This window comes from Lissotriton helveticus, chromosome 4_1 (assembly GCF_964261635.1).
Source record: "Lissotriton helveticus chromosome 4_1, aLisHel1.1, whole genome shotgun sequence".
Lineage (NCBI taxonomy): Eukaryota > Metazoa > Chordata > Amphibia > Caudata > Salamandridae > Lissotriton > Lissotriton helveticus.
In genome coordinates this window covers 1667143924-1667165344 of record NC_136063.1, presented here as the reverse complement: position 1 = coordinate 1667165344, position 21421 = coordinate 1667143924, and positions in this window count along the sequence as shown.

The following is a 21421-nucleotide window of genomic DNA, read 5'->3' as shown; positions in this document are numbered from 1 at the left end:
TGATGACTGAGCTCAAGATTAGCATTTCATGAGAGTGAATGGCATCCATGACAGAGAGAGGGAAAGGCACTGGTGCCAAAACTGCAATTGGAAAGAGAAGTGGGAATAACGCACCACATCTACCAGCAACAAGGCAGCCATCTTCCAAAGGGGCTTTTTTGAAAGAAATCTCACAACGTGTGGGTGTGGCAGCAGAGGGCACCTCACAGTCCGCTATACATAAACAAAGAAAGGCGTGCTGTGAAAGGTGGTGGTGGACACGGCACAGGCCGCCATAATTAAAGATAACGAGTTAGACAAGCTGCGCATAATAATAGGTGTGGCCACTGTAGGAAGGTAGATCCCTGACTATGGTTGCCCCCAACTTTTTGCCTGGTGTTTTGCTGGTTTTCTGACTTAGTTGACCTGGGGCCCTGCTATTCAGGACCCCAGGCCCACTGCTCTCTCTGTAAAATGGATTCCATGTACCTTAGGTACATATCTAATTGGATACTGAGTCACCTTATCAGTCCCTGTACAGAGTACCTTAGGTGCCCAGGGCATAGGTGTACCCAGGGCCTACCAGGGGCTGCGGCATGTATTATGCCACCCCTGACTGGCCATCCAAATCTGACACAACTGGCTGCACGACAGCTGGGGCAAGGTGGTGTAATCACCCTTTGCTTTAGATATAGTATTCCTATATCTAAACCTAAATGGACACACAGATCTCCTATCAGTCACTCCTATGGCAGGCCTTGACAATCCTGAAGGCAGAGTGCTTGGAATCGTGTGAGATAGTGCTCTGGCATGAGCTGAGCCTGTCTGCGGCTTTCGGGATCCATCCCTTAGCCGTTTCCATGATATCGCACACCATATACTCTTAAGTGCATTATAATCCTCGCGGTTATATGCCAACACTGGTATCGCTTTATCAAAACATGTCGAGTAAGGTGTCATACGAATTGGAATACTAACCCCTCGCCAATTCTGGCGACGGGGTTAGCATTCCACCCTTCTAGAGGGACACGACATGTATGTAACCTGTAACCCCGGTTAAAGTCAGGCATAGCCTCAGCTCCACAAGATGGATGCTGCCACGGAGACACAAGTCTGCCCTCCTGCTGCTGGGAGTCCTCCCAGCCCAGGAGGCAAGGACAAAGGGTTTCCTGCCAGGGGCGGTGCCAGCACCGTCCCAGACAGGATTTTGTGTATCCTAGGTAGGCAGGGCTTTAGAGGAAGGTGACTGCAAGTGGCACCCCGGTGCTCACTGTGCATAGGCCGGCTGGAACCAGTTCCAGGGGCACTCCAGCCCCTGACCTGGGGAAAGCCCGCCAAAGGAGAGGGGTGTAACCACCCCCCTCCTAGTCCCACCCATAGGGCAGGACTTAGTCGCGTGCCAGCCCCTTTTTGCAGGATAAAGGTAGGAACTGGCCCCCTTCCAGATCAGATCATCTTTGAATCCTGAAACTACTTTCCACGAAAGGAACTCTCGACTTCTTCTCAAGATATCTCCCTTGTGACTAAGGAGTAGTCACCCTGCAGCAGCAGGCACCAACCAAGCATCGCGGTTTGTTGCCAGTCTCTCCTTCGGATCAAGACTGCTCCAGCACGACGAGAACCGGCTTCCCTGGCACCTCTGACCTCAACCTACATCATCAGCCCAGCTGTGATCCGTGGGTGTGACGAGACCTCGAGGGACCGGCCATCTTCAGAACTGCACGACGCTTGTCCAGCACGACCGCTGAGTGACCCTCGACTGAGTGCTTTGGGGTAAGAGAAGCCCCGACCCTGAGCAGCTCCAGCACCGAAGTTCAGCCCCCCTGCATCCACGAGATCTGCGTGGGGCCCTTCTGCTCTTTGCTGCTAACCGCGTTGTCCAGGTCGCTTGCCCGTTGGCTAGTGACCCTCTCACGACGCTCCACGACGACAACCACTGCTGGTCTGGTTGCTCCAGACTAGCCCTTGCTCCCCTCCAAAAGAGGAGCACCCTGGACCCTCCTGGTCCACTCAAGACGCCATTTTAGGTCCACCGCGTGGGCCTTGCATTTGCCAAGACTTGTTGCCCAATCCTGGGTCCAGCGACGTCGACAGCAAGTACCTTCGTGGGACAGCTCGCACCTCCATCATGGTCGCCGACAACGCCTCCTGGTCCGAGAGACTGCAGAGCCCAGCAGTGCCCACTCACCTGGCTGAGGTGACTTCGTCCGGTGCCATCCTGGTGCCCACTCAAATCACTGGCTAGTGCTTCAGAACTTGGTCCCCTCTGCTTACAGGTTTCTTCTTCCCTGATCCAGGCTTGGATCACCACGAACTCCTTCACTGGCCGCCTGCCAGCAACTTCTTTCTTCAGGCTCCTGGATCTTCAACGAGGGTTTCCGATGCAACTTCAACCCTATGCAGCCGCAGCCCCTGGGCTAGGTCACCTGAGTACTCCGGTGCTCCAGCATAGTCCAACACCCTAAGTGTTCGGATCCACTCCCGTTTTCGACCCACCTAGTCGGGTTCGCCCGAGAACAGTAACTTTGTCTTTACTAGCCTCCATAGACTTTTTCCCGCCTTACGCGTGAGAGTTCCCACTCTGCACACGACGTCCACAGGCCTCCTGCTTCTAATCTAAAGGTTTAGCATTGTAGGCCTAGCGATTCTAAAGTCTATGAGAATAGTTACTTACCTGCTAGTAATTCGCATTCCACTTTTGTAATATATGGTTTTTCATGCCCCTCGGGCATTTGTGTAAATTGTGCGACTTAAAGTATTTTCGTAAGAGTTTTGTTGTGTGCTTAGCTCCCTGACTCATAAAGAGTTCAGGGTAGACTTGTTATAAATAAATATCTGTTTATTTTCATAACAACTTGTGTGGTGTCCTTTCACTTGGTGTTCAAGGGATAATGTGATGGTAAAACAGCTGGCTTAACACGCCCTCTAGAGTCTTAGCCTTAGACTGCTCGTATCCATGCTACTAGGATAGCTGGTCTATCAGGTTGACTTACAACCAATCATCAATAAGGGTTGTTTGGACTGATACATAGTGTTCACTAGAATAGTGAGCACTGCATATCAGGCCAACTTCTCACATTGGTGAGCAGCGGTTGGGATTTGAGCTTGCTGTTGTTTTACCACACATATCCTAAGAATATCATTTGAAAGATCACATAAGTACTAAGGTACATATAACTTAGCTTAGAATACTCTGAGTTCTACTGAACCAGCTGTTGTAGCTCCTAGGGCCTAGCACACCCTAAACTACAACTCTAGCAAGGGATCAGTAGGTAAACATATAATGTAGGTAAGTGCACCACTTACACCTCACTAGAAAAGCATGTCTACCCAGGGAGAGTCCTCAGGGACCCCTCTTGTGGTGATTGACCCTCCACAGGTCAGCTCAAGATATGCAGCTCTCAATTTCCAGGAGTTGAGACACTTGTGTACCTCCAGGAAATTGAAACAGGGGTCTAACCCCACCACTCCCTTTCTGTTAGGTCTCTTAGAGACTTATGATGCTAGGAAAGCATCTCAGGGAGATGGGAATATGCCAGCCTTAGAAGGGCACCTTGGTGATCCAGACCTCCCTAACACTGAAAATGGACTTGAGGAGGAGGATCTTGAGGAACTCTCTGGGGATGAGGCAGACAAGGGTCCTGAGTTAGTCAGCAGACTCACTAGGGCCAACTTAGACCTACTTGGGGAAGGATCTGGGGGACCCCCAGTACTGACCCTAATTAGGCCTAACCTTGGAGTTAGGAGAAATAGATCTCCTTCTAGGGACTCCAATAGATCTCTGCACTCTAATGCCTCTTCCCAGAGGAGAAGGAACTCTCCCCAGAGGAGATTGACTTCCCCTCAGAGAAGAGAGCATGAAGCAAGGATGAGACAAGCTAAACTGAGGATTGAAAGGGAAGAACTTGCCCTGGCCAAAGAGAAGCTTGCCTTTGCTAGAGAGCAGCAGATGAGTGGGATAGTTCCCACTGGTGGCAGCAATCTCCCAAGAGAAAAAGAGAAGGGTTCAGATACTAAACACCTGACAAAGATAGTGTCCCCCTTTAAACAAGGGGATGATATCCAGAAATGGATGGCTGCTTTGGAGAGGGCCTGCACTGTGCAGTGCATTCCCCAGAGTCAGTGGGCGGCTATACTGTGGCTCTCCTTTGATGGCAAAGGTAGAGATAAGCTCCTCACTACTAGAGTTGAGGATGCTAACAATTACCAGGTCCTGAAAAATGCACTGGTTGATGGGTTTGGCTTAACCACTGAGCAGTACAGGTTGCTGTTCAGAGACACCCAGAAAACTCAGTCTCAGGACTGGTCTGACTTTGTTGATTGTGCCACTAAGGCTCTGGAAGGCTGGCTACTGGGTAGCAAGGTTACTGACTTCACAGGATTGTATAATCTTATTATGAGAGAGCAAGTCTTAAATAATTGTCAGAGCCAGTTATTACACCAGCACCTGGTAGACTCTGATCTGACCTCTCCACAAGAATTGGGTAAGAGGGCAGACAAATGGGTCAGAACCAGGATTAGGCCTAAGAACCAAGGTGGTGACCAGAAAAAGGAATCAACCAAGCCTCAAGAGAAGGGTGGGAATAAATCTTCAGATCAAACCACATCAGGGCCCCAAAAATCCTCTGAGGGGGGTGGGTCCCAGAATCCTTCCAATGCCCAGAAGAAACCTTATTGTTATCCCTGTAAACAGGTGGGACATTTGAAAACTGACAGCAGTTGCCCAAAGAATAACAATAAGGAGAACATACCCCCAAGTAACATTCCCAAACCTCCTGTTACTACTAGTAGTAATCCCCCAGGTGGTGGGAGTGCCCCCAAGAATTTGGGTACATTTACTTTGGGAGTTCCTGGGGACTCGGCCTAACCAGGTCCCCAAACTTAGATACTCTTGTCTGTGAGACTGGCATGGGGTTTGCCAACTTCACAACTTGTCCCAACACTTTGGGCAAGTACAGACAGGAGCCCCTCATCAATGATATAAAAATTGAGGCCTATAGAGATACAGGGGCTAGCATCACTATGGTGACTGAGAGTCTAGTCCCCTCAAGGCAACTTTTACCTGGTGCCACATACCAGGTGACCAATATTGATGGAGTACAGAGAGATCATCCCATGGCAGTGGTCAATCTCAGCTGGGGAGGTGTCACTGGCCACAAGAGAGTGGCAGTGTCACCAAATTTGCCTGTAGATTGCCTACTGGGGAATGATTTAGAGCTCTCAGCCTGGGCTGAAGTAGAGCAAGAAACCCATTCTAAAATGGTAAACATCCATGGTAAGGTTAGTGGGGCAGTGATAGCCACAGCCCCATTCCAAGATGTCCTCCCTGAACAGGTCAGGAGGGCTGTGCCAGTCACAGCCCAATCTCAGACAACTTCCTTCCCAGAACAGGGTGTCAAGGCTGTGATGGTCACAGCCCACACCCAAACTGAGCCCCCTCCTGAAAAGGTTGGGAGAGTTGTGATGGCCACAGCTCAAACTCAGACAGATGATAGTGTTGTGAAGCCTGAAACTATGGATCACTCCACTCAGACAGAGAGCATTGAGGAGGAAGAAAAATCTCCCTCCCACCAGACTTTAGGAAAGGGTCAGCCTCCTCAGGGAACTGATCTGACCCCTTGTGAAGAAACTGCCACAGAGGTAGTCAGGCCTAGCCTGGCAGAGCCCCTGATGTCAGTGGACCCTTCCAAGGTGGGACCCAGTCTGGAGCAGGTAACCTGCCCCTCTCTACCCTGCCTCAGTCAGCCCAGGGCTGTAGAGGTCAGGGAGGCCAGTGGTGGACCCCAAAGGGCCCCCTGTCCAAAAGAACTTCCCAATCAGCAGATTAAGGGCACTGAAGCTAGCAGTCCTAGCCAAGTGAAAATAAAACAAACTCCTAAGGGATCCCCCTTAAATTTAGTTAGGGACCTCCCACAGATGGACACTGTTGGGCACAGCCAGACCTGGGACCTAAGGGCCCCAAACCTGACCTGTCCCTCCAGTAAGCCAAACAGAGGGACCCAACCTCCAGCTGTAGGTAGCCAGAGGTTGACCCTGAGAGCCAAAAACAACTCAGTCTTGGAAAGAAAGGCCTCTATGGTGGAAAATGATTGGAGGAAGCTGAGCCCAAAATTAGTGGAGCCTCACTTCAGTACTCCATTTCAGCACCAGCCTTTTCCTTTGCCAAAACACACCACAGGTAGAGATTCCCTATGGTGGAGACCCTCAGATACCCTTAGGGTGAGGGATTGCTTAGTGGACCATGAGATAGGGGGTAACCATGCCAGTGCTGGTACTTCCTTATATGGCCACTCAGGCAATATAGGCTTACCTGGCAAGGATAGCCTTATCTCCTTTCGTTTGGGGGGGGGGGGGGGGGTTATGTAGGAAGGTAGATCCCTGACTATGGTTGCCCCCAACTTTTTGCCTGGTGTTTTGCTGGTTTTCTGACTTAGTTGACCTGGGGCCCTGCTATTCAGGACCCCAGGCCCACTGCTCTCTCTGTAAAATGGATTCCATGTACCTTAGGTACATATCTAATTGGATACTGAGTCACCTTATCAGTCCCTGTACAGAGTACCTTAGGTGCCCAGGGCATAGGTGTACCCAGGGCCTACCAGGGGCTGCAGCATGTATTATGCCACCCCTGGCTGGCCATCCAAATCTGACACAACTAGCTGCACGACAGCTGGGGCAAGGTGGTGTAATCACCCTTTGCTTTAGATATAGTAATCCTATATCTAAACCTAAATGGACACACAGATCTCCTATCAGTCACTCCTATGGCAGGCCTGGACAATCCTGAAGGCAGAGTGCTTGGAATCGTGTGAGATAGTGCTCTGGCATGAGCTGAGCCTGTCTGCGGCTTTCGGGATCCATCCCTTAGCCGTTTCCATGATATCGCATACCGTATACTCTTAAGTGCATTATAATCCTCGCGGTTATATGCCAACTCTGGTATCGCTTTATCAAAACATGTCGAGTAAGGTGTCATACGAATTGGAATACTAACCCCTCGCCAATTCTGGCGACGGGGTTAGCATTCCACCCTTCTAGAGGGACACGACATGTATGTAACCTGTAACCCCGGTTAAAGTCAGACATAGCCTCAGCTCCACAAGATGGATGCTGCCACCGAGACACAAGTCTGCCCTCCTGCTGCTGGGAGTCCTCCCAGCCCAGGAGGCAAGGACAAAGGGTTTCCTGCCAGGGGCGGTGCCAGCACCGTCCCAGACAGGATTTTGTGTATCCTAGGTAGGCAGGGCTTTAGAGGAAGGTGACTGCAAGTGGCACCCCGGTGCTCACTGTGCATAGGCCGGCTGGAACCAGTTCCAGGGGCACTCCAGCCCCTGACCTGGGGAAAGCCCGCCAAAGGAGAGGGGTGTAACCACCCCCCTCCTAGTCCCACCCATAGGGCAGGACTTAGTCGCGTGCCAGCCCCTTTTTGCAGGATAAAGGTAGGAACTGGCCCCCTTCCAGATCAGATCATCTTTGAATCCTGAAACTACTTTCCATGAAAGGAACTCTCGACTTCTTCTCAAGATTTCTCCCTTGTGACTAAGGAGTAGTCACCCTGCAGCAGCAGGCACCAACCAAGCATCGCGGTTTGTTGCCAGTCTCTCCTTCGGATCAAGACTGCTCCAGCACGACGAGAACCGGCTTCCCTGGCACCTCTGACCTCAACCTACATCATCAGCCCAGCTGTGATCCGTGGGTGTGACGAGACCTCGAGGGACCGGCCATCTTCAGAACTGCACGACGCTTGTCCAGCACGACCGCTGAGTGACCCTCGACTGAGTGCTTTGGGGTAAGAGAAGCCCCGACCCTGAGCAGCTCCAGCACCGAAGTTCAGCCCCCCTGCATCCACGAGATCTGCGTGGGGCCCTTCTGCTCTTTGCTGCTAACCGCGTTGTCCAGGTCGCTTGCCCGTTGGCTAGTGACCCTCTCACGACGCTCCACGACGACAACCACTGCTGGTCTGGTTGCTCCAGACTAGCCCTTGCTCCCCTCCAAAAGAGGAGCACCCTGGACCCTCCTGGTCCACTCAAGACGCCATTTTAGGTCCACCGCGTGGGCCTTTTATTTGCCAAGACTTGTTGCCCAATCCTGGGTCCAGCGACGTCGACAGCAAGTACCTTCGTGGGACAGCTTGCACCTCCATCCTGGTCGCTGACAACGCCTCCTGGTCCGAGCGACTGCAGAGCCCAGCAGTGCCCACTCACCTGGCTGAGGTGACTTCGTCCGGTGCCATCCTGGTGCCCACTCAAATCACTGGCTAGTGATTCAGAACTTGGTCCCCTCTGCTTACAGGTTTCTTCTTCCCTGATCCAGGCTTGGATCACCACGAACTCCTTCACTGGCCGCCTGCCAGCAACTTCTTTCTTCAGGCTCCTGGATCTTCAACGAGGGTTTCCGACGCAACTTCAACCCTATGCAGCCGCAGCCCCTGGGCTAGGTAACCTGAGTACTCCGGTGCTCCAGCATAGTCCAACACCCTAAGTGTTCGGATCCACTCCCGTTTTTGACCCACCTAGTCGGGTTCGCCCGAGAACAGTAACTTTGTCTTTACTAGCCTCCATAGACTTTTTCCCGCCTTACGCGTGAGAGTTCCCACTCTGCACACGACGTCCACAGGCCTCCTGCTTCTAATCTAAAGGTTTAGCATTGTAGGCCTAGCGATTCTAAAGTCTATGAGAATAGTTACTTACCTGCTAGTAATTCGCATTCCACTTTTGTAATATATGGTTTTTCGTGCCCCTCGGGCATTTGTGTAAATTGTGCGACTTAAAGTATTTTCGTAAGAGTTTTGTTGTGTGCTTAGCTCCCTGGCTCATAAAGAGTTCAGGGTAGACTTGTTATAAATAAATATCTGTTTATTTTCATAACAACTTGTGTGGTGTCCTTTCACTTGGTGTTCAAGGGGTAATGTGATGGTAAAATAGCTGGCTTAACACGCCCTCTAGAGTCTTAGCCTTAGACTGCTCGTATCCATGCTACTAGGATAGCTGGTCTATCAGGTTGACTTACAACCAATCATCAATAAGGGTTGTTTGGACTGATACATAGTGTTCACTAGAATAGTGAGCACTGCATATCAGGCCAACTTCTCACAGCCACCATATTTTAATGTAAAAATAAAATACAAGTTGGGCAAGCTTTGCACAACATGATGCACGGCTGCCACGATTTAACGTGAAAAATAAAAAAGTATTTGGGCGAGCTAGGCAGCCTGCCCCGCAAGTGCTGGGTGTGGCCCCACTGTGAAAGTGAAAGTGTGCATATCGCGCTGCAAATACAATAAAACAAGCCAGTCCAGGAGCAGAGATAGCTTATCGGCTACAGATTATCAACACACCTCCCCCCAGTTCTGGTTTTCACATCCTGTTTCAGAGCGTCGTATTGTGTGTGAACCGTGACTAACAAAAACCACAGTCAGTCCATGGCTGGGGTAGTTGCGAGGAGCAGGGCAGGCACAGACAGCAGTGCTCCCTGCTCTAAGGCAGGCTGCAGCACAACCCTCCCTCTCCGTACACCTGGCTCTGCTGTGAGGCAGTCTGTAGCTGACTGATTGCAAGGGGGGAGGAAGTGCATAGAAAGTGGTCACAGGATCCAGGAAATACAATATAAAAATGAATCCGGCACAGTGCTCGTGAAATGGTAGCAGTGCTGATAGATAATGTTCAAAATTATGAACAAGCAACCCAGTAGGAGGCAGCTGTAACACTACTGGGGTGTTAAGAGGGGTGGGAGGAAGCATGGTATATTTAAATGTAAGCAGCTACGGTGCTAAAGCTGAGCACAGAAAAACAGTAAAAGAGCAGGAAACCAAGAAAAAAAAGAGACCCCCCCCTCCCCCTGAGAACAGGTAAAGAACCACAGCGGAATGCGACAGTACTATTCCCCTGCTCTGTGGGGGGAACAGAAGAGATATAAGAGGGACAAAGAGGTTGGACTGAGCACTAGCAAACAATTATTTTTAAAGGACACTGATATAGATAAATGAAAAGCAATGGCCAAAAAGAGGATGGACTTGATGCACCCAGACTGATTACAGCAGCTCGATCTAACCATTATGCCTAGGGAACTTAGCAGGGTGAACCACAAGATGGGATATACGGCCCTCTTTAAAACCATGATACCTAGGGAGTAATGGTTCGAGCCCATAATTAGAACAGAGTGTAACTAAAGACCACTTGCAGTTAATACTCTCTTTTACCACTAGCTCTTTACGGGCGATAATAGCCAGTGCAAAATTGTAATAATACAACAATGGTATGTGCAAAAAAGGGTTTTTCTACATTGTGATGCACAATTTTAAATCCGGCTTAAAAACTGGGAGGTAAAATGTAGCACTCAGGATTTGAGTCTAAAATTTGCCCCAGCATCTAAACGAACCTCTATGGACATAGAACAGTTTTGACTTGTGGTCTGTCATGTCATTGGAGCCAATTTAAGACACTGGGATATGAAAATGAATTTTATTGCAAATGATTACAAGTTTAGGTGTTATTTATCTATGTGATAAATAATGATGGCCTGAGGTATGTTATTTATTGGGTGCATTAAATAGCACCTATTACTAGTAAGTGGGGAATAACATGCACATTTTGGTGTTTAATGCACAACTATCCACATGATACAGTAAATACTGTATGTTTTTTACTCATTAATTTTGGCATGTTTGACCTGCTGATATTTAATGACGGCTGCGGTTTTTAATGTATCTGGTTAATATTGAATGTATTAAACATCTACTAACTGGGTCGGAATACACCAGCAATTTCGTAATCAGGCCCTTTGAGGTGGTAATGTGTGACAAGATTGTTTGAGTACATGTGTTGTGTGTGTTGTGAGGCAATTTGTTTTGATGGAGATGCGTTCTGTTGCTTTTTGCACCAGTGTGGTTCTGTTTATGCTGTATTGTTGCAATGTGATTTCTTTTTTGTTGTACCGCAGTTGTGTGAGAATTCTGTTTTGTTGTGATGTTATGTTTCAATTATTATATTATCTTACTTTTGTATGTTATTCTACTACATTATGTTGTTTACTTAACATATGTCAAAAAATGCTCCTGAGTTTCCAGACAAAATCAGCAAACGCTTTACATTTTCTCTGACCGGCAACTATTTACCACTGTTGGTAAATCACTGCTCCTGTGCTTCAACGTCTTAAGATAGTGATCAGGCCAAAACTGTGACAGAGACTGTGACTTCCAACTCCCAGTGCTCACTTCATGATACGACCCTAGGGTAGCAGAAAAGGCTAAATGCATAGAAAAATGAAAGATAGCACTGTGCTTGTATGCTCAGGCCTTTAACATCATCTCTGAAGTTGGAGATATTTTAAAGGCCCATACTACAAAGTTATTTTATACTAACCGTGCATGCCCAGACATCATACAGAGATTGTAAGTAGTGATAAATACATCAAGAACCTATCAGTATAGAACAGGAAAAGGCTTTATTATGGGCTTATAAACAATTACAATTAAATTAAACAATAACAGAATAACAGAATCAGCAATAATATGGCCTCTGGTGTACAGATGCACAATACTAAAGCATAAATAGTAATTATCTGCATAGCAATATGATTTACCACTGAAATATCAGTCTGACTTATTTGTAAACTCTGATTTTTATTGAAAAACATGTATTTGTTTTAAATGTACGCACATTTACCCCACATGCCAGTTTTAATTCTTAGTTTAAAAAAAGGAATTGTGTTCCCAAATATTGCAATTTCCTTTAAAAGCAATATGTTTGCGCTACAAAACATCTATTATTTTTTGGCAGGTAAATCCATTTGTTTCCGAATATCAAAGTTAATTTTCTGAAACTATACAATTGTTAGAAATGGAGGTCTCTAGTTGGCAGGTTGTTATCCTGAAATAGCCCCTCCTCACCACCTTGCTAGTTTGGTAGGAGCAGTCAAGCTTATCTCAGAGGTAGTGTGTAAAGCATTTGCACATAACAGACAGTAATACAGTGAAAACACTACAAAAGGACACCACATTAGTTTTAGAAATATAGCCAATATTTATCTGTGTAAAACAAGACCAGTCTGATAATAATCCAACATACAGTTATTCAAAATGCTTCTAAAGTAAAAATAGGCTTTTAAAACAGGTCCTTGAAGTTGATTGCTCCGTCACGGTGTCATGAACAAACCAATCCCACAGTACTGGCTGACCGCAGCGCCGCGGGCCAGCTACGGGGTTGGGAAGACTCACTAGCAGTACATTTATGAATGTAGGGGGTCCGGGACCTCAAAGTGAGCTCCGAAGAGACGGCATCAGCAGGCATCGGTTCTGGAGGTCGGTGCAAGAGTCGTCCGGCCCTTGAAGTCACACGCATTGCAGAGTGAACATCGTGCGGGTGAAGGTGGGAGCGCCGGCACCGGCGGGCCTCAGGGATACTGTGCGAAGTGCAAAGGTGTGGCGTGTGGTGCCCTCAGGTCATGGTGCAGGCAGCAGCTTGGTGACAGCAATATCGGTGAGACCAGGGTTGAGGTGCGAAGTGGGACGTGCTTGTTGCAGTGCTAGCAGGTCACGATGCAGGCAGTGGCGTTTTCATCGCTGAAACGCTGTCTGTGGCTGACAAACTGGAGTTGACGGCGCTGGCTTCGGTGGGCCTAGGCTGCAGTGCAGAGTGGGTCAGTGAATCGAATAACTTACGAGTGGTGCCCCCAAACACTGGTGCAGGCAGAGGTGTTGTAGTCAGCTTGGGGTGACATCATCAGTGAGACGGTGCTCTGTGTTCTCCACAAGCGGTGTCCACAGGTCATGGTACAGGAAGCGGTATCAGTGTTGCGTCGTCGTCAGGGATACCAGGGCAGCAGTGTGAAGTGAGGAGGTGCGGAGTGCAGTGCCCACATGTCACGATGCAAGCAGTAGCTCGGTGGCGGCATCGATCAATATCATCAGTGAGAACAGGGTTGCAGTGCGAAGTGTATCGTCGGCTCTGCGGTACCTTCACGGAGCTTGCAGCAGCATCGGGTACAGTGGCATGATTATTTTCTCTCTGTGGAAACTGAAACAACCATTTCTAGAAGCTGGTACCTAGAAGATCTCAAAGTCTTTGTTGTTCCTGAGACTTCGAGACAGGGCTAAATAACATATATTTCTTTGGGCAGGTAAATCCATTTGTTTCCGAATATCAAAGGTATTTTTCAGAAACTATACTATTGTTAGTAATGGGGATCTCTAGTTAGCAGGTTGTTATCCTGAACTAGCCCCTCTTTACCCCCTTGGTAGCTTGGTACGAGCTGTCAGGTTTATCTCAGAGGCAGTGTGTAAAGCATTTGCACATAACAGACAGTAATACAGTGAAAACACTACAAAATGACACCACATTAGTTTTAGAAAAATAGCCAATATTTATCTGTTTAAAAGAAGACCAAACCGATAATAATCCAACATACAGTTATTCAAAATGCTCCTAAAGTAAGAATAGGCTTTTAAAACAGTTCCTTGAAGTTGATTGCCCGTCACGGTGTCATGAACAAACAAATCCCACAGTTGTGGCTGACCACAGCACCGCGGGCCAGATATGGGGTCGGGAAGACTTGCACGCAGTACATTTATGAATGTAATGGGTCGAGTACCTCACAGTGAGCTCTGAAGAGCTGGCTTCAGCATGCGTCAGTTCTGGAGGTCGGTACAGGAGTTGTCGGGCCCTTGAAGTCACACGCGTTGCAGAGTGAACTTCGTGCAGTTGAAGGTGGGAGAGCAGGCACCGGCTGGCATCGGGGATGCTGGGCAAAGTGCATCAGTGCGGTGTCCTCAGGTCACGGTGCAGGCAACAGCTTGGTGACAGCAGCATCTGTTAGACCAGGGTTGCAGTGCGAAGTGGGATATGCTCATTGCAGTGCTAGCAGATCATGGTGCAGGCAGTGGCGCTATCGTCGCTGAAGCGCTGTCTGTGGCTGACGAATGGGAGTCAACGGCACTGGCTTTGGTTGGCCTAGGCTGCGGTGTGGGATAGGGTCAGTGAATCGAATAACTTACAAGTGGCGCCCGCAAACCCCAGTGCAGGCAGCGGTGTTGTGGTCAGCTTGTAGTGTCATCATCAGTGAGACCAGGGCTGCAGTGCAATGTGGAACGGTGCTCTGTGTTCTCTACGAGCGGTGTCTACAAGTCTTGGTACAGGAAGTGGTATCAGCATTGCTGCGTCATTGGGGATACCAGGGCAGCAGTGTGAAGTGAGGAGGTGCAGAGCGCAGTGTCCACAGGTCACGATGCAAGCAATACCTGGTGACGACATCATCAGTGAGAACATGGTTGCAGTGCGAAGTGTGGCGGTCACCTCTGCAGTGCCTTCACGGAGCTGGCAGCAGCATCGTTAACAGCGGTGTGATGATTTTCCTTCTGTGGCAGCTGAAACCACCAGTTCTAGAAGCTGGTACCCAGAAGGTCTTGAAGTCTTTGTTGTTCCTGAGACTTCGAGACAGGGGGCAAGCTCTACTTCAAGCCCTTGTAGACACTCAGGAAGAAGTTGCAGAAAGTTCAGTCCAGTCCTTTCTCTGCCCAAGACAGAAACAGCTACTGCAGGCCAAAAAAGCAAAGCACACAGCAACGTGGTAGTCTCTCCTCACAGCTTCAGGAGTTCTTCTTCATGGCAGGTTCCTTGATCCAAAAGAATTCTAAAGTCCTGGGGTCAGGACCCCAATATTTATATCACATTTCCCCTTGAAGTTACCACAAACAAAGTTCCACTGGCATACCTAAACCAGTTCTGCCTGGCTCAGGCCAAGTTCACTTCAGAAGGGTGGGAGACTCCTTTGTGGAAGGCAGCCACAGTCCATTCAGGTGACAACTCGTCTCACTACTCTAATTGCAGCCAGGTCTATTCAGCCTGGCTATGAGTCACTCTAGAAAGGCAGGGTACACCTCAACCCCCTTGTGTCTGTCTAGTGTGAAGTACACAACCCTGCTCCTGTCACTCTGAACCCAGACAGTGAGTACACAAATGGCAGAGACACACAGGATGGTTAAGCAAAGAAGATGCCCCTCTTCTAAAAGTGATTGTGTTATATTGTGAACCTGCACACCTATGCATATAATTCTTAAATCCCAAATTCTCGTTTTTGTGTATATTTAGCGTGCTGGTAGGTGTGGGGGCCTATGCCCAAAGCCCTCAGGTATCAGATATATTTAAACAGAGAGTAGGGGAAACCCTACGCTACCTATCTCACAGCTATGGGCAGAGAGCCTCAATGTTAATCAAGTATTCAAAATAAAACATTTAAATTTCTCTGTTCGTATTCTAATTTATTCTCCAAACATAAATTTGATTTATCGTACCATAACAATATCAATATAAATCATGTATGTGTGTACAATCTCAATACAATGATGTATTACATTCATGAGTTTCCTGTTCACTCATTACATTCCTAACAAATCATAAACAGAGGTTTAAAGAAATACCCAATGCATTTTGGGTTCGAAGATGAACCCTTCATCAGGGGATAAATATCACAAGCTCATTATAATAATATACAATTTCCAGATGAAAATGTTGTAGGTTCCAGTTCGGATCTGTAACACAAACAAAACAGCAAAACATTTGTTGTATATTAGGGTTGCTTAACATGCAGCCTTATCCTGCACCTGCATCAGTTACGAATTAACTCTGGGGAATAACACCGTGAACACCAGTAGTTCCAAGACGTAAAAAAGATAGGAAAACAAAAGAAAAAAGAGGTCAAGTGCACCTTAATTGAAAACCCTATAATGCTTAGTGAAGTCACCAGTGAACTCACCACATGTGCGATAGGTAGCGTAGGGTTTCCCCTACGCTCTGTTTAAATACCTCTTCTAAAAGTGACATGTTTCAAACATGCAACATAAAATTATTGTTTACTAAAGTACGTATTTTTAAAGTCTGAGTTCAGGAAGCCTAAACTCCACTTCTTTATCTTGCCCCAATGGAAAGTTATGCTTGGAAGATGTTACAAAGCAACTCCTATGTTAGCCTATGGGACAGATGGCCTTTCAATAGTAAAAACGAAATTGGCAGTATTTCACTTTCAGAACATGTCGCAAACACACCAGTGCATGTCCTACCGTTCACATACACTGTGCCTTGCTTACTGGGTACCTTGGGTCTACCTGAGGGGTGCCTTACATGTAAGAAAAGGGAAGGCTTGGAATTCAGCAGTAAGGGAGAGCGTTGGAAATGGAGGGATGTTTAAATAAACTCATGCAGTGGGTTGGACACGAGAATGGACGTCGGAAGCACCCAGGAGCAGAGAGGCAAGATTTTAGACTTTAAAATGGTCTAATTATTAGGTTATATTCTCCATTGCTCCCAGGTTGCTCCGTGTCCTGACCTCCATTTTGAGAGTTTGTACTCTCCATTTCCTCACTAGCTGCAACATCCAGAGAGTTTGTGCTCTTGTGCAGCCAGGCAGCATTATTTTTTCAATATGAGATATTCCCTGACATTATTCATCACAGAGGGACAGCGGTGTTTCTGAATGAACAAAGCTGCTTTTTGAAGAGAATTCTTGTTATCTAAAATGTGCTCTAATTCACAAAAGTATCTGCAAGCAGTATTGAAAGCCCCAGGATTGTAAAGGCTTATATACATTTATTGTGTGATAATTGTGACAGTTGGTGGAACCCTTACCTCACACTGCTGAAAAGTTCTATTTTTGGCCGCCATTTTGTTTTCACTTCAAGAGTTGCCTCAAAGGTCTAGGGTTACTAATTTTTCACAAGAATCTCTTTACTAGGAAACTGTGTTTTTCTAGCCTGCCTTAACAATGGATTCTGCGAGTTCAAGCAAATTACAAGGTTCTTCTAGTTCCAGCATTACCGGCCATAAAGTGACTGCTAGTAACACTAATAAAAGGGCTAAAAAAGATCCTCTTTTCCGTCTAAATCTCCTTTACGCCTAAAACTGGAGGATACTATGGAAGAGCTGAGAAACATCCATCCATTTATGGCAGAGACCACTGCAAAACTTCAAAGAATTGATGAAAATGATCTGACTTGGATTAAAGGCTTACCGACGTTGAGCAAAGAATTAGTGATGCGCAAGATGTGGCTGTGAAAGTAAATGCCTTAGCTAAAGAGGTTGCTCACTTGAAGAAAACAACAGAAGATTTGGAAAACTGAAATAGACATAACAACCTAAGAATTTATAGTATACCGGAAGGATCTGAAGGCATTGATATGATCTCTTTTTTGAAGTTACATATCCCACAAATTGTAGGTCTGTCAAAATCCATAGACCTTAATATCCAGAGAGCACACAGGATTGGTCCTCACATTGCAGAATCCTCAAATAAGCCACGAGGAATCATTGCTTATTTTCTTTTATATTCCAACTCAATGGTGACTCTTGCTGCAGCCAAACAACGTAGACAGGTGCTTTGGTTGGGTCACAAAATATTTTTCAGTCAAGATGTTTCAAAACCCACTGCCAATCGACAGAAAGAATTTCTGGAACTCAGACATATGCTTTGTTCTATGAATGCTCGTTATGGCCTCATTCACCCTTGTTTTTTCAAAGTTACATATAAAGAAAGAACAATGACCTTTGAGGAACCTGCAGATCTTAAGAATTGTATACATATGCATCAAACAGAAAAAATGGAACTGAGTAAACTCTAAATACTCTTTTTTCTTCTTTTCTTTTGCAGGTTTTCCATTCGTATAATGTTTGATGTTGTCTCTGTTCTCATCGTACATCAGTTCTGTAGTCCATGTTTTTGTCTGGTTGCATTATTTATCCCAATGTATGGTAAGTTCCCTCACGCTGTATGTTTTCAGACCCTTTCTCATTAATACTGTCCCAGAACTATTTGTTGACATTTGAATAATTTTTTATTGGTGTTGTCCCCCCTGTCATCTGTATTGTTCCTTCTATCTTTGCTTACTATGGGTAAAGCCTTTTGGCTTTTTGTCATCTTGTTTGAATTCATTTCTCAGAGGAGAATATGCTCTCCTATTTTTCTCTTATTTTTCTCCAATTTCTTACTTTTGCTCTTTTTTATCTTTTCTTCCCTCAACCCTACAATTCACTACGGCAAGTTCTTTCTTTTCTAAGGTGATTCTTGTTGTCTCATACCTTTCCTTATTTGACCAGATTGATCTTGGTAAATCTGTTGAAGTTTATATTCCTTATTCTATTCCTTTCCTCTTATTTTCTCACCCCTTTACCTAAGTCTCTCTGTTATTTGTGTCAGTTTTTACTTATTTTTGGACATGGCTATCAGTTAACAAATCTGTTTCACTCAATTAGATCATGCATTTATTCGGTTTTTTATTTACCTCATGGTAAACGTTTTACAATTTTATTCTTGACATTTTTCTTGGCATTATCCTAATGAGTAACTTACGTATGGTGTCATGGAATGTTAAAGGTATTCGTAATCTGGTTGAAAAAGAAAAGTTTTGTCCCATTTACCAGATTGAACTGTCAAATGCTCTGAAACATACCATAAGGAACAAGACATAAATTCCATTAGGAGACAATGGGTCAGGAATGTATTCAGTTTCCCTGCTGTGCAAAACGAAAATAGTGTTCTTCTATTGTTTCATGAATCATTAAATGTTCATTTGATAAATGAGTACAACTATGTTGCTGGAAGAAGGCTTATCCTAGAAGTGATCATAAATAATACAACATTTATGATTTGTAATATATATGGGCCAAATTGATTAAATCTAACTTTTTGGAATGACATTTCTTCTTTGTTATCCTCTCATGCCTCAGAAAATGTAATAGTTGGGGGCCATTGTAATCAATTCGTGGAACCATTTATTGACTATAAGTCACAAACTAAATTTCATCTCAAATGCAAAAACTTTCCACAAAAACATTTCGGACAGAGGGCTGATTGATGTCTTGAGAGTACTCCACCCTGATGTTTTGGAATATACTTTCTTTTCTCCTGTTCATAAATCCTATTCTAGAATAGATTAGGTATTTTTCACACAACACACACTTCTATTTTTAATAGGTGTAGCTATAGGAATGATTCTTATTTCTGATCACGCACCTGTTATCGTAGATTTTGAACATCCTAACCCCATCACCCCAACTCACAGATGGAGATTTAATAACTCTCTTTTACTGGATCAACAGTTTACAAACTATTCACAACCTTTACACAGAAATATTTCACAAATAACCTCCCTTCAGCTATGCAGATTAGTGTTGCTTTGGATACGTTTAAATCAACTGCACAAGGCTTTGTAATATATTACGTAGCTAAGAAAAAGAAAAACTTCTTAAAGATTACAAACAGCACTTAAATCAGATCAAATCCTTGGAAGATTAGTATTATTCCTCCAATAATATCTAAACTTATTAAGTCCAAATTGCAATACAACAAACAATCTTGGGATGAGGCTTGTGGTACACTACTTCGATTTAATGCAAAAATGTACGGCGGTCGCAATAAAGCAGGTAAATCTTTGCCAAATTATTTGAAAATGATGAAACAGAAATCTAAGATTGTTGCCATCACTGATTCCTCAGGAGTCCGACATATTAGCGATTAAAAAATCTTAGATTGTTTTACTGATTACTATAAAAACCTATACACCCCGGAATCATCCTCCTCCGTTGAATAATTAGATTCTTTTTTTCAGTCAATCCCTAAAGACCCCACCAAAAATATAGACCTATCCTCCCTAGATACACCTTTATCCGAGCAAGAATTGTTAACTGCCATAAATCAGCTTCATAAAGATAAAACACCCGGGGCCGATGGCTTTACTGTATGCTTTTATTTACACTTCAGACACCTTTTAATTTCTTCGTTACTAATGTTTGTTAATCATTTTTTGAATGCTAGTTGTACACAGGGTTCTTTCGCTCAGGCTTTGTTATGCTAATACCTAAAAAGGGCAAAGACCTGTCTCAGTGTAGCAAGTATAGACCTATCTCATGAATTAATACGGACTGCAAGATGTTCGCTAAATTATTGGCCATCCGGATCAACTCTGTTATTCCAGACTTAGTAGACATGCCCCAGTCTAGTTTTGTGAAGGGTAGATCCAATTTGGATAATTCAGGAATTTTTCTTAATATTACACATTTAGCGGTTAAACTTCGCTCTCCATTAGCTGCCATAACACTCAATACCGAGAAGGCCTTTGATCGTGGAAAATGGGATTTTAAGTTTTACGCCATGAAATGGCATGGTTTTGTCTCCCACTTTATTCAATACATTAAGTTACTATATTCTAATAATTCTACATCTATTTGGGTCAAGGGTAAACAATCTTAATATTTTCCCCTTCATAGAGGTACCAGTTAGGGTTGCCCCCATTCCCCCCTATTATTCATCATAGCACTAGTACCTTTTTAGGAACGATTCGACGATCCTCCATTTTTCTTGTTTTCAGTTAATACATTTGGATATAAAATACACTGTGTATACAGATGATATTTTATTATATGTATCTAACCCCACTACCTCCTTGCCGGAATTCTTTTCATTATTAACTACATACTCAGTTGCCTCAAGATTATAAATGGAATATAGTTAAAGTAATACCATTAAATAAATATTGCCTCCCACATATGTTTAAAGACCCTGGTTTCAAATGGAGTTCAAAAGGCATTCTGGGGCAGATTTACAATAACTGGCGCATCCCCAGGGATGCGTCAGTTATTGTGCGCCACAGCTCCGCCACCCATGGTGCGCCGCATTTACAATGCGGCGCACCATGGTGCAAGGAAGGGCAGATGCGTGATGCATCTTTTGGCTTACGGGCGGTGCATTGCTGGAGTTGCGTCGCAAGCGCGACGCAACCCCTGCAATGCACAGGGGCCACCCATACATTACATGGTGCGTCACTCCTTACGCCTGCTTCAAGCAGGCGTAAGGAATTGACGTAGCAGCTTTGGTAAAGTGACTCAGTGAAATCTTGTAGATCTCACTGAGTCACTTTCCAGGGGCGTTCCTGCGACGGAACACCCCCCCCCCCCGCCACCGGAACGCCTACTTGAAACCTGACGCAGGTTTCATGTGGCGCAGGGCCTTACACCGTGACGCATCTCCATAGATGCGTCACGTTGTAAATGCCTGGTAGGGATGCGCCACGTTTACACCGCCTTGCGTGACGCAACAGCGGCATAAACGTGGCACAAGGGGCTCGTAAATCTGCCCCTAAATGTCTAAGAATTCTTTATACTAATAATATTAAGTATACTAATAAAATCAAAAAGAATTAAATTATGACTAAAGTTAATGCACTAATGGATGGTTGGGCTCCCCTTTTTATTTCTTGGTGGGGTAGGTTATCCACAATTAAAATGATGTTACTACCTATTGTTAATTTCTATTTGTCAATGCTCCCTATTTCTCTCCCACTTATTTTCTTTAAAATCATTAATCGCTCTTTAATTAAAGTTTTATGGAAAAAACGCAAATCCGGCATTGCTTTAGTTCGACTCCAACAACCAAAAGACCTTGGTGGGGTTAATTTTCCTAATAT